Raw genomic sequence first — 14,274 nt, 5'->3', positions numbered from 1 at the left:
CTTTGTTTTCATTTGGTTAAACACATTTCACTTTGGATAAGTTAAATGCATGTTTAGTGGCAGGATATCCACGATAAAATATAAATTGCAGAACTGTATTATGCTGCTATAAAATATACACACAGTGTGTTCACTTTTATAAAAATGGATCAAACTATGCATAAAATATTGTAATGTATATATCTTTATATTTAAAGAGTTATACATTTACGAAAGAGTGTGAAACAATGTAAATCAAGTTGTTAATTGTGGTTATTTCTGTGTAATAAACTCTGGTGGAGGGATTTTCCTTATATATTTTTGTATGTTCAAGGAGCATATGTTAATTTTGTAATAAAATAGCACATATATTGAAGAAATGAAAGAAACTGATGATTTTAAATAGAAAACTTTTGGAGGATTCTCTTTTAACATATAGCTTAAAATAAAGAGTGGGTAAAGAGGGAACAACAGCACAGGAAAAATTGCCATAGCTCAGAAAAATAATTGCATTCAAATATTGTATATCTGTATTTATAACTGTATATTTCTGTGTGTGTGTGTGTGTGTGTGTACTACAGGTACTCCTAGTGAATGTGATTCCCAGCTGTTCCTGGAATCTGCCACTGCCTCTGCATCATTGCTGCTACTGCCCTGCTGAGTCAAGGGAAGGCAGACTGATTGTGGACAGATCAACTGCACAGACATAACTTTTTAAAACCAGGTATTGCTTTAAAATTTTAAATTTACTTAACAATTCATAAGTTATGAGATTTTATTTTGGCTTCTCATAAATGGTTTAAGAATCTAGACTATTTAGTCCACATTTCCATATAGCAATCAGCTTCCAGAACTAAGTGACACCTCCTTCAGATACAGCATGTGCTCTCAGTTTTTCATCACCCTGACCTACTCTGTTTCACTCACTTAAGTGAACTAACTGCCTGACCTTTGATATTGCTTGTAAGAAATGTGTTTCTTCAAAGTAATGTTATGGCCTCAGAACTGTCTGAAGTTACTCCAAGATACCAATCCCGTTATATTTACTAAAGATAATCATGAGTTTAAATGAGGCGCTTGAAAATCTGCCACCATTCCTTCTCCATCACTTATTTTCCTTGTGTGTGCCTTGCTTTATCCAAAGTTCATGTTTCACTCGTTGTTCTCCAAATGCACATCTCCTATAATTCAATGAAGTGAGTATTTATGGAATACAAATCACATGCCAAGCTCTGTGCTAGATGCTGTGGATATACAGTTTATAGCTCAGCTAGAGAACAGAAAATTAAATTACTAATTGCATGGTAATAGAGCACTTAGGAAAACCAACTAACTTTGCCTGCACAGGAGTAAGTCACAGAAAGCTTAATTAGGGTGAGATGAAAATTATTTGAGAAGTAATTGTGGGAGATGAGATGTGAACTGAGGGTATGATAGTCATAATGTATGGATTGACTTTTTTTTTGAGTGATTCCTAATCAGGTAATTATTAGGGGTAACTTTAAAAAGAAAACCTTTCAGGTAAAACAACCATTTAATGTATTTAAATGCATATAATTTAAAAAATATACAGCATAAAACATTAATGTTATTAAAGCATAAATATTGTTGAAATATAATTACTAATAATCTCTATCACTATGTATTTTTTTAAAATAGTGGATAAATATAACCTATTCAATAATTTTGAAAATGCCAGAATCTTGTAATGAGTGCACAATATACTTATAAAAAAGTAATATCCAAGGAATAATAAAAAATAAGTGTCTGTAAGTATATCTGGAATTCTCAATTATTTCAGATTCAACAATCAAAGGTGACTGGAAGAGTAAGTCTTAATATATTCTAGAGCTCCACCTGCTGCTTCAGCTTATTATTGCATGTTGCTTTTTATAAATACTATAAATTTAGTGAGATTCCCATCTTTGGAGGAAAAAACTCAGTTTTATCAAATGTGTCATGATAAGTTCATTAGCAACTTAGTATATGAGCTTAATTTAGATATTTAATAAATATCTTAATCTAAAGAAACAGGGTAAATTAAGGACTTTGGCACTCTATCAGAGCATTATCAAACATAACATATAATTTAAAAAATAAATCAATATTACATATTGTGATAGGTTTTGTAGATACATGAACACTTTTCTTTCCTAAGCAGTATATACTTTGCTCTTTTTTTATTACACCTTAATTAATGCTCTCTAGTTAAGAGAATAACTCAAAGAATGGGAAACTATTAAATACCTTATATCTTTTCAGAGAACCAACAATAGCCTCAGAGGCAAAATATAGGAGAAAACATGTCACGCAAAGAGAATTAATTAAGCAAGATATGGAGAGATGTGTACATTTAATATGATTTTAGCAAGTAATTCAGAGAAGCAGAAGCATGGTGTTGGTGCCAGAATGTGTGTGTGTGTGTGGAGGTGGCGGGGTGGAGGGGGGAGCAGGGGATATATAGAGAAAAGAAGTGACAAGCTCCATATGCAGAGTCCTAAATATCAAATCAAAGAGTTAGTTCATTTTTATGTGAAAATATGTGTTCATCAAAGTTTTCAATGCGGAACAGTGGATTACATGTATTTTTAATATAATTGGTAGTAGTATTTCTGGATACAGTACACCCAATTTGTGGGTGAGGGAAAAAAAGATTAAGTTCTAAGATATCAATTGAGAGAGAGGGTGTTAAAAGTCAGAAGAAAAAAAAAAGTGCTGGTCGTTAAAGGAAATGGAAAAAAATCTTATACCAGAGAATTTCAGAAGTGATGATATTCTTGAGTTGAAATCAGTTTTATGATATCAAAACATTCAGAATTACCTAAGGAAATGAGTGAGTCTTTTAAAAATTGTGTTGTTGAGAATGAAGTCTATTTATATCATTAAAACTAGAGGAAAGAGTAGGAAACATACATGAAATAATAAAGATATTTTTGAATTTTGCTAGAAAGTGTAGAACCGACATAGGCCATGAGACAAATACTTTATTGTCAGTAATAAATATTGGGGTTATGGCATGGAAAGACCAGAAGCAAAATTAGGGGAAAAACTCAGAAAGTATTTTCTGCTTTTTCACTTATAACCCTGGTTAGAAAGGAGGCAGCAAGGAAAAAGAGAAGGAAGGAAGGAAGGAAGGAAGGAAGGAAGGAAGGAAGGAAGGAAGGAAGGAAGGAAGGAAGGAAGGGAGGGAGGGAATGTTTGAATTATATTAACTATGTGAAAGTGTTAAGCAAATATGAGACATAGTAATTGCTCTCCTCATTTTTTTTTGAAATTGTCAAATATCAATACAGTTTAGTACACAAAATAAGAACATGATAGCATGATATTTTGTAAATATAGTTGGAGGAGTCAAAAGTTGTGAACTCAAGGTCTGTTTCTGCCTTTTTTTTCTGATACTTTTAAAAAACATTAATTTGTATTTTTTTATGCTGTTACAGTTGTACCTGCTTTTTTCTTCCTTTCCCTACCTCCACCCAGCCCCAACTTCTCCCTCCCCAAGCCAATCCCCATATTATTGTCCTGGTCCAGGGGTTGTGCATAATGTTCTTTTGTTAAACCCTGCATCATCTTTTATTTCGTTCCTCCCCACCTCCTTTCCAGGAGCTCTCTGTCTGTTTTAGGTATCTAAGCTTCTGTTACTATTTTGTTGATTGGTTTATTGTGTTCATTATATTCCACATATAAGTGAGATCACCTGTAAGTGAGATCATGTGCTATTTTTCTTTCACTGATGGTTTAATTCACTTAACATAATTTTCTTCAGGCCCACATATGCTATTGCAAAATGTAATTTTTTTCTTTTTTACTGCTGCATAGTATTCCATTATATAAATGTACCATAACTTTTAAAAAATGTTTTTATTGTTATTCTATTAGTCCCAATTTTTCCCCGTTTGCCCTCTTCCACCCAGTCTACCCCCCACACCCACAGTCAATCCCCACACTGTTGTCCATGTCCCTGGATCATTCATACATGTTCTTTGATTAGTCCCTTCCCCTCCACTGCTATCCCTCTTACCCCTCCCCATGGTCACTGTCAGTCTGTTCCATGTTTCCATGCCCCTGGTTCTACTTCACTCATTAGTTTATTTTGTTCATTAGAGTCCTCTTATAGGTGAGATCATATGGTATTTGTCTTTCACTGACTGGCTTATTTCACTTAACATCATACTCTCCAGTTCCATCCATGCTGTCGTGAAAGGTAGGAGTTTCGTCTTTCTTTCTGCTGCATAGTATTCAATTGTGTCGTCGTCGTCGGCAGCCGTCCGTCTCGAGAGACGATGGTGTAGCTTCTTCAGAGTCTATCTGCACCGCCGAGAATGGCTGTGCAGTCCGACTCGGGAGTGACACGGTATCTGTCTCCTCCCGTGTTGAATTGACATCTTGCGATGACGCTGGAGTGTCCTCTCCAGTGGAGCTGAAGCTACAGAGCCTGGGCAGGGTGATATGGAGGGTCTGCTGTTGCCCATGCAGCAGACCCCCCCTCTCTTCGCAGCTGAAGGGTCCAAGGGAAAGACGGAGTCGATACAGCTTGGCTTCAGGTGCGCCGCAGGAGTTGCCGGTGTTGACTACAACGTCAAACCGCCTTAGGGACTCCGGCTCCGGATTTTCTGTCGGGGTTTACTCCCTTAGCCTTTCCCCAGAAGAGGTATGCCGCAAGGCAGCGGAGGTTTTTTGGAGTCAGAGTTTTCCTTCTCTGATGTACCCTGACTGGAAGATCGAACCAGCGACACTTAGCTCGCAGGCCGACGCTCAATCCACTGAGCTAAACCAGCCAGGGCATTCAATTGTGTAAATGTACCATATTTGTAAAAGAAACTTAACTCCTCCAAGCTTAGTTTGTTCCTCATTTGCCCTTCTCCCCCTGAAATTTATCAGACTTCGACTGTTAGTGTGGTTGTGGGGAAAATCTCCCTTGTACAGGGAATATTTAACTCTCCATGATTTCTCTACACTTTCCTTCTCCAGTTTAGGGTTTCTAGACCTTCCCATTGGTCACCAACCCCCTAAGTGGCTTGGCCGGTAAGGTAGGCTGTCTTCCCAATGAAGGCTAACTCACTCCTTAGAATACATCCTGCTATACACCTCTCCCTTTGCCTCTGTCAATAATTTCTTCTCTTGCTTGAACTACTCTTTTATAGTCTCTCTTATGTATTTTGTTCTCATCTAGATATTTTCATATTTATTGTTATGGTAAGGCTAGCACACTATATTTCCAAAAACATAAATAACCAATTTTTATCATAGTTTATTCAATCACAATCTAACAAGAATTTCAATGACCATATAAAAATTTGAACTATCAATATTTCTTTTCTCTTTTACAGTGAGCCAGTTGATCTAAAAGCTGGACTTCCTTGCAACTACTTTGCTGTGAAAATAAACTTTCCTTATTGGTACAAATTTGATTCTGAGCTTTCCTCTAAATTCTACATATTGATAAGGACTTTTCCAAAGTGGTATATAGAAATGTTTGTTTCCCTATCTCATTTTAAAATAATAAATAATAAATAATTTAAAAAATAAACATAGACTACTTCCCTTTAATTTACTCATGCCACTAATGCCAGTCATATCTTTTCTCCATTTTCAACTGAACTTTTTAAAGCAAGTATCTACTTTCAATTTCTTCAGTTTCCACTTTCTCTTCTGTATTTAGATTGTGCAAGAACTTTGGCATTATCACCAATGACTTGCATATCCTAATACAATGAACATTGCTCCTTCCTTCCTTCCTGGGTCATTTTTCTGTTTTGAGGGGCCTTTTTGGTTTGTTTGTTGTTTGTTTGTTTTTTATTTGGGGAGGAAGAAAGGAAGGAAGGGAGGGAGGGGGAAAGAGAGAGAGAGATCAATTTATTTTCTGCTTATTTATGCATTTGTTTGTTGCTCCTTGTATGTGCCCTGACCAGAGGCAGAACAGCAACACTGGTGTACCAGGATGACACGCCAACCAACTGAATTACCCTGCCAGGGCCTCTTTGCTTCCTTTGAAATGGCTGATCCTTCCTCACTCTTTAAAACTCTTTGATTTATCAGGCCTTCCTCATTCCTGTTTCTCATCTTACACTTAAAATTCAGTTTTATAGATCGCTTCTCGCTTGACCTATTCAGATTTCAGATTTTATATATAGAAAATAGATATGACACCTACTTCATATAGTTATTGAGAAAATTCAAAAGCCATGTACATGAAGTATCTAGTGACATGCTCAGTTAAAGGGGATTCTTCATGATTTTATTTTCTTCTGCTAAGATCAGATTTAGGGTATAATTAAGCAAAGTATTCCAAACCAAATATGAGTTAGAAAAATGAATTAAACATAATTTGAATTTCTTGCAAATTTCAACTTGGGATAAGAAATACAAAATATTGTTTTATCTTATAAAATGTATTTGGTTACTATTACTATCTGAATAGGTTTGAACTGTTTTGATACCATCTCTATTTAATCAATCGTAACATCTTAAGAATCTTGGAACTGTAGTAATGTGCAAAAGAAGCTAAATATGACCAAGAACTCAAGCATTCAGTTTTTTAAAAAATCATCTTATCCATGTTTAGGTTAAGAGAGAAGTCTATGAGGATGCCCAACTGTATACAGCTAATGAAGTTACAAAATGTAAGCAGTTTTTCATTAGCTTCACAGTTGTGATCAAACTTCCTTATGTGGTCTAACTTCAACCAGTCTCCTGCTCTAGCAGAGAAGGTTATTAATACTAATGAAATGAAATAACACAACGCAGCCACATGGCCATCACGTGCTCAAACTCTGTTTCCTTTTTCTACCCTTACCTGTCAGAACTATACTGCTGGCTTGTTTATATTTTTTGTTTCTAGAAAAGACAATCTCCTTCTATGGCTGCAGCTGTCCTATTAGAGCCCTTGAATAAAACATTATATAAAGAAGAGAAAGGAAATTAAGTTTTAAGTCTGATTAAAATGCTCTGGCATTTTTTATCATTATATTAAATTCTAATAAAATTATGCAACAGATTAGTGAGTTTGAAGGACTCCTCAGCTGAGCATGATGCTCTGTATAAATTAATGTCAGAAAGGGCTCTGCCTTTTCCTTCCTGCTCTCTCCTCTCTGGTTCTCAGCCCGATAAATTCTAGCTGCATCGACTTCCTTAATTTCAAGCCTGTCTAATCCCTTTAACTCCGGCAGATCATGAGGCTTTGTTTGGGTCCTGCCTCCCTGTGGCGTGGACTGAAATTCCAGACAGTGAGCTATGGCCATTGCGGGGCTGACCTTGTTTGTTTTCCCTCCCCTCAGGCATGGCTGCACAGTGCTGCCGTTGTTCAATGCGTCATGCAGTGACTGCATCGTATGTTTTTTTCAAGGTTTTGTGTGTGTGTCTGTGTGTGTGTGTGTGTGTGTGTTTAAGGCAGAAGTGTAAAGCCAATACTGGCTACTCTATCATTAACAGAAATGAGCCAAGAATTAACATCTTTTTACTCTTATTAATTAGACCAACAAAATTGAGGATTCCAGTAAAGAATAGACTATAAATATTACAAGCTCAACTTATATGTAGAAATAATGTTAATAATCAAAAGAAGAATAGAAGATAGAAGTGGTATAAGAAATCTGTTTTCTTATGTTTTATTGCAGTGATTAAACATTAATTAATAATGTTTAATAATACAACAAATAAGAGAGGTTATAAAAGTAACCACCAAGAAGTCAATATAACTAACTAAAATTGAAAGGTACAGAGGAGGGAGAGGAGGAGAAAAAGTAAAATGTATTAATAATGTCATTATTCAAAATAGTGATCCAATCAAATGTGTATAAATAAATAGAAATTTAAATGTTTTTTAATCTTACAGCTAAAATGGAACCACTAATATATAAACCATTTAATTGTCAAAATATGTACATGCACAGAAATTACTCAAAAGATTGAAGGAAAAAACAGTAAAAGAGAAGGCGTTACATAAAATATGCCAAAACAAAAATAAAATGTGTTTACCATATTAGTAATTATTGACTGGCTAAAATCATAAATTGAAGAAAAATAATTTCTTATAAGATCCTAAAGGAAAATGCTATGCAGTCAATGAGTCTCTTGTCTTCCAGGAGTGGGTCTTTCTTAGGATCCCTGCTGCTTCAGTCATTGGCTAGGAGCAGCCCATGGGAAGCACAGCCTGGGTACATACATACTCAGTATACATTTCAGAGTACAGACACAAGGTCTGGGGTCAATTATGCTTCCACAGTTGGAGGTCTTGAAGGCCCATTCTCATGGTTACCATAAAGAAGCATTGTGTTGAAGATTGAAATAAAAACAAAGCAAAAACAGAACACTGAATACTATTCATGACTAGGCAACTGACTCAAATTAACCTCCTGAAACCATAAAGAGTTACATGAGAATGTGATGGTCCCTCCTCAAAAACTCAAAAGTGCTTTGCGTCCTGTTTTACACTTATTTTATGCTTCAAACCTATGCAAATAAATAAAGGTATTTTTATTTGTCATTGGTCTATTAAATTATTGCAAATAAGTAGTCAGAATATGTAGACATGCAGAAAAGAAGCTTTGATTTTATGGGGTAAAGAGGGTAAGTATAATAAATTTTATTCCAACTTTTTGTCATAATTCTTGATCCTTCACCAATGTGTTACATAAAGTATAAAACAAGTTTTAAAACATTGGAAAATAAAATCACTAAAAATTGAATAAAACAAAAAAAATGTAAAAATGTATTCTAGAAAATCATATCCATAATTTTTGAACCAGAAAAATATACTACCATATACAATGAAACATTCAACAAATTCTTCTTATAATGCAAATAGTGCAATTATAGTCCAAATACTGTGGGTCAATAAATGTTTATGTAACAGTAATTCTAAGTTAATGCAGGAACATACTACCGATTCGCAGAATGATGTTTCCTATACTCCTTTGATTTCTATAGCAGGTGCTCTAGTGAAGATAATTATTTAAACATACAGAAGTTCAAGACAAAAGACAGAATCAAATGAGACTTTTCCTATACCACAGCAATATTAGATAGAAATCAAATTTTAATGAAATCCACACTGCTTCTGAATAAGCTTAAGTTTAGCTCCCAAATCTCCATTGTTTGATAGTCTCCCATAAATGAATTCTTAGAAGAGATTTTAAACAATAAACCTCATTTTAGTAGCACAGTGGACTTCACTGTTAAATCTTCATCGATTGACAATTGATCGCTGTCTTTGAGGGAAGTCCTAACCTGTTCTGATACATGCTCCCTATATGTATAACAACACCTCTGTTTTCACATTTAGGCTCCCACTGTGTGTGGCTACCTTATCTCCTGTCGGGATAACAGGAACAATTTCTGTATGCATAAACTCTGCAGTAATCAAAGGATGCTTCATACCATGGCTACAGGATCTAGTCTAAGATCAGATCACCTTTTCTGTGCTGATAATTCCTTGTAATTAGCTATCCCCTTCATTTGTTTTTCTCATTTTTCCATTTTGGCCAATACCATCCTAAAGTACTAACCAAGTGGATATGGTTGTTCGAAGCCTTTAAGTTCTCAGAACAACCAAACTTAGAAGTCAGATAAAGGATCACCTGCCAAATTACACTTTTAGCATACTTAAAACATCAGTGTTTCACCCTGATTGGTGTGGCTCAGTGGGTTGGGCATCGTCCCACTAGCTGAAAGGTCTCTGGTTTGATTCCCAATCAGGACACATGCCTGAGTTGTGGGCCAGGCCCCCCAGGGTGGGGCACATGAGAGGCAAGCAGTCAATGTTTCTCTCGCAAATCCATTTCTTTCTCTCTTTCCCTCCCTTCCCCTCGCTGTAAAAAAATAAATAAATAAAATATTTTTAATGAATTGCCATTTTTATTGTATTTTTCCATTAAAATGTATCCCTCTAATAAATAAAATATTTTTTCATCAGTGTTTCATTAGCATGTCCAGGATTTGCAACCTCCTGATTGATTAATTTCTGTTTTCTCCTTATCTGGGAAAGTGCTTAGTAATAAGGGTGGTTTATGGTGTCACATTTGCAATTTAGATGAATCTGATCATACCCAAGCCTTTGATTTTATTTTAATTTATTAAAATTAGTTGCCATACGGAAGTATATTAGTTTCAGGTGTACAACATAGTGATTTGACATTTGCATACCTTACAATGTAATCACCACACAGCCTAGTAACCATTTGTCACCAGGTAAAATAACTGGGAGTTTGTACCTTTTGTTCTCCTCGCCTTTGTCACCCATTCCCTAGTTCTTGACTTTTAATTAAGCTGTGTTTCATTGTTGAGAAAGCTCTCAGTTGGGTAGAAACAAAGATTTTTTGTATTACTGTTTATAAATAGTTAATGATTCCCCAGGGTCTTTGTGTAAGTCAGCCAGTAATACATAAATCAATAGAAAATTGGTCTTACATTTACATAAGTGACAGTAATTTATTTAAACCATCTTATCTGTACCATTTAATCATAAACCGCATGCATTTTTTTCAAAATTGAATAGTTCAGGTAAAATTCTTATGAATTTTGAGAAAGATCTTGGAAATATTTTTTAAATTAACTTTCACTTTATAATAGTTTTAGATTTACAGAAAGGTTGCAAAGCTAGTACCAGGATTTCCCAGATACTTTATATTCAATTTTTCTTCTTTTAACTTCTTATATTAGTATGGTATATTTGTTACTGTTAATGAAATTATATTGATATATTGTTATTGCTATAAGTCCATACTTCACTCATACTCTTAGTTTCTACTAATGCCCTATTTATGTTCAAGGATTCCATCATATTTACGTTAAACTTAATTGTCATGTTCTTAGAAGCATGTTTCAACTATTTCAAAAATTTTTAATGTTCATTAAAATAGAATTATGTTTATAATCTTTCAGAATTAGATAACATTGCAATGCATTTAAAATTTCATTTTAAATTTAAAAAGTTCATTTTAAATAAAAATTTATAGAAAAGTTTATTTTAAAATACATTCTTATTAAAAATGTCTAAAAGTAATTACATCAAGGGCATTATGTGGGTATCTAGAATGCATTCTGAATGCATTTGTTATAGAAGTATTTTGCAGACATTTAACTAAATGTTTATAAGATAAAACCCTAGACTCTGATGGTTTTGATAAGGATGAAATACTGACACAGACATCACTTTTTGGAAGGGGAAGAAGGAGGGCTTGGGTGGGCTGGGTTTGGAGCTATTAGAAGTCCTAGGATTAGTTATAGGACATTCTTTGCCAAAGAGATGGGTGAGATGAAGAATATAGTCCTTAAATCCTATGTGAATAAGTATAAGCAGCAAAAAGGTAGGATTGAAGCAACTTGCCTAAAAGGTTCACTCTTATCCAAGGAGGGTAGGGAAAGACTCTAAGAGGGGCAGGGAGAAGAAGGGGAGGAAGAAGAGGAAGAATATTATCATGGCAAGGGGGCCAAAAGGGATCCTATATCTCAAATAAATTGCACCAGCCACAGGGATATAGAACTTTAGATGTACAGAAAACATTAAAAGATTCTGGAGTCTGAGAGATCAACAGATTAAAACACCTTGAAACTGAAAATAAATGCCGTCCTGTTACCGGAACAGAGCTGCTCTCCCCTTTCCCATAACCTTACCCCTTGCCTCCCCCATTTATCCTGACCTCCTCTGCTTTAGGAAATAGATGAGTATGCTGGGGAACTTTGGGGAGAACAAGAAGTCAACCTTTTATAACTCTGTTGAATGCACACGCCCAAGTCATGTTCTATGTGGGTCTGTCCAGGAGAGTCTGCTAGGCACAGGGGTGGCCAATGCACCAAGAACTGCAAGGAGGAGCCATGGTAACGGGGAGGGGTGGGTATAGCAGAAAAGAGTCCCTGGACTTGCTTGCTTGATGAATCCTGGAGGTTCACAGGAAAGGAGGAAGCACCCATCTTCAAACTAGGGACCAAAGGAGAAAATTCTTCCATACTGATCTCCTGTAGCTTCCCGTTTTCCAGTAGAAGAGTGTTATCTCCAAGTGGCTGTGGCTTTAACCTCTTACAAGTGTGCATAAACCCCTTAGTCTGTGCTCTTGAAAAAGAAAAACACACTTTATTCAACTGGTAGGATTTGGGCAAATTGCAGTGAAGAATAAAAATTAAAACGACCTCTAAGGTGAACCCTTTGGGGCTATTCAGTGTGTCTTCCACAGCTGCATGTATAATTGGGACTGATCTGTCCCTTGCTTGTACTGTAAATGCTCAAGAAATGTAGAGTGAATTCTTCCATTCAGGTTCTGCCCCAATGTGGAGAGGTGACCCCTATCTCTTCCAGTGTGCTGTCTAGCAAAAACGGAATTAAAATTCCAGAGGAAAAAGAAAAATCACAGCTTTAGTGATCAATTAGATGACAATGGCTGCCCAAGGAGAGGCAATTCCCCAGTACAGGGTGCCACCTAACTGAAGCAGGTAAATTCTTTCTGAAAGGAGTTGAGGACTGATGGGGAGTTTTGTGGTGCTCAGGTTAATGGAGCACCTCAAACTAGGAGACTCTGAGACTCCAGGTAAGTCAAACCAGACCCGATGGCAAATAAGGAAAGGGCTCAGCAAGCCTTGCTAACCAGATGGAAATAGTGTAGCTGGCCTCACCCTGGTGTCATCTTGGTTTTAAGTGAAATGGCAGCAGCTACCTTTTTTAGGTCGAGCAATCTTGGATAACACCATGTAAGACAATCAACACTGTAACAATCCAGTGATTGTGCCCATGTGACTTAATGATACCAATGTAATATGATCCAAGTCAAGTTTATCCTGAACTGCAATGACCTGAGACCCTGTAGGCAGTGTTTGCATGTAGGGAAGATTGGCAGCAGAATGTCTCCAGGGGGCTGGCTTTTTGGCCCATCCATTGCCTGTTGTAATTATTGACAATGACATTAAAGATCAGCAGACCCATCATATGGTCTCCACGTGGAGAGATTTCTTTTATAGCACATTCTGTATCTCTTCTTGTAACACTTCACAGTATAAACCTTACTGTTTTTAGGCTTAACTTTTGTTATATAAACCCATGTCTTGACAGGTAAAACGCTTTTACCTTTAAAGAAAACATCTTTCATTCAATCTACTGCTTTCAGAAATCAAATTAAAAATCATAATGGAACAATTACTTCTTTGTTCTACCATGATATTCACCCTCCTGAGAAATTAGGTTCACCTTTGGGAGAATAAAATAAATCACATTGATGGAGAACGGTGGAGTAATGTGACCCATGGGGATTTTTCAGAAGATATGAGACATCTTTTCTGATGTTATGGTTGATTAGAAACAGTGGTTCAAATGGCATGTACTTTGAAAGATACAGTTTCTGCAAAGGAGAAATTTCCCTTGGAGTTTCTAATCAACTATCTGTTGGTTAAGGGAGAACAAGAGTAGGGACTTAAGGCCTACAGGGACAGGATAAAACTAAGGGCCTGTGTCCCCAGAAGCACAACTGTTAGGATGCTGAACCTTCAGTCAACAGCAGAATGTGAACTCACTATACAATCGGTGTAACATAGAAAATCAGATTCACTAAGAAAAATGATTTGGGGAAAACTTCTTTACAATAAAATGAAAAATAAAGTTGTTTCCTTACTTCTTACCTTTGAAAAAGTACTTCCCAGATTGTTTAAAACCTAAATGAGATAGATATCCAAAAAACAAAATAAAATAGAAAGTTTCTTACACATATCAAAACCCACAAAATACAAAATGAGAATGTAGCAGTTTGACTACATCAAAATAACATTTTCTTTAAAGATAAATTTTACAGATGTGTAGAGGAATGTTAAAAGATAATACAAGACTCTAGGCTTACATTAGACACGTATATACAGAATATAAGGTGAAATGCTGAAAATCAACAAGAAGAAAAAAAATTCCATAGAAACAATATATAAATCATATAAATATATATCTCATGGAAGAGGAAATAAGAATTGCCAATAAATATGATCAGAGATGCTCAGCTTTATTAGTAATAAGAGAAATGAAAGTTAAAAAAATGAGAAATCACATTATACAATGTAATTTTGGATAATCAAATATTTATGAAACTATAAAATTGAAGAACGAACTTGGGAAACCAAAGGTGAACAGTTAAGGGAAATTAAAATTATTTATATCACAATATCCTGTAATGTTTTTCCTCAGAAATATTTCACCAAAGAAAATTCTTGCACAGATACATCCAATAATATATGCATACTTTTTTTGCACTGTGTGTGTTAATTGCAGGCAACATTCCTGTCTATAACTAGATAAATAAAATTTGGCGAATACATAAAAAAGTATAT

This window comes from Furipterus horrens, unplaced genomic scaffold (genome assembly GCF_987537825.1).
Source record: "Furipterus horrens unplaced genomic scaffold, mFurHor1.1.pri manual_scaffold_9, whole genome shotgun sequence".
Taxonomy (NCBI): domain Eukaryota; kingdom Metazoa; phylum Chordata; class Mammalia; order Chiroptera; family Furipteridae; genus Furipterus; species Furipterus horrens.
Note: the sequence above shows the minus strand (reverse complement) of the source record.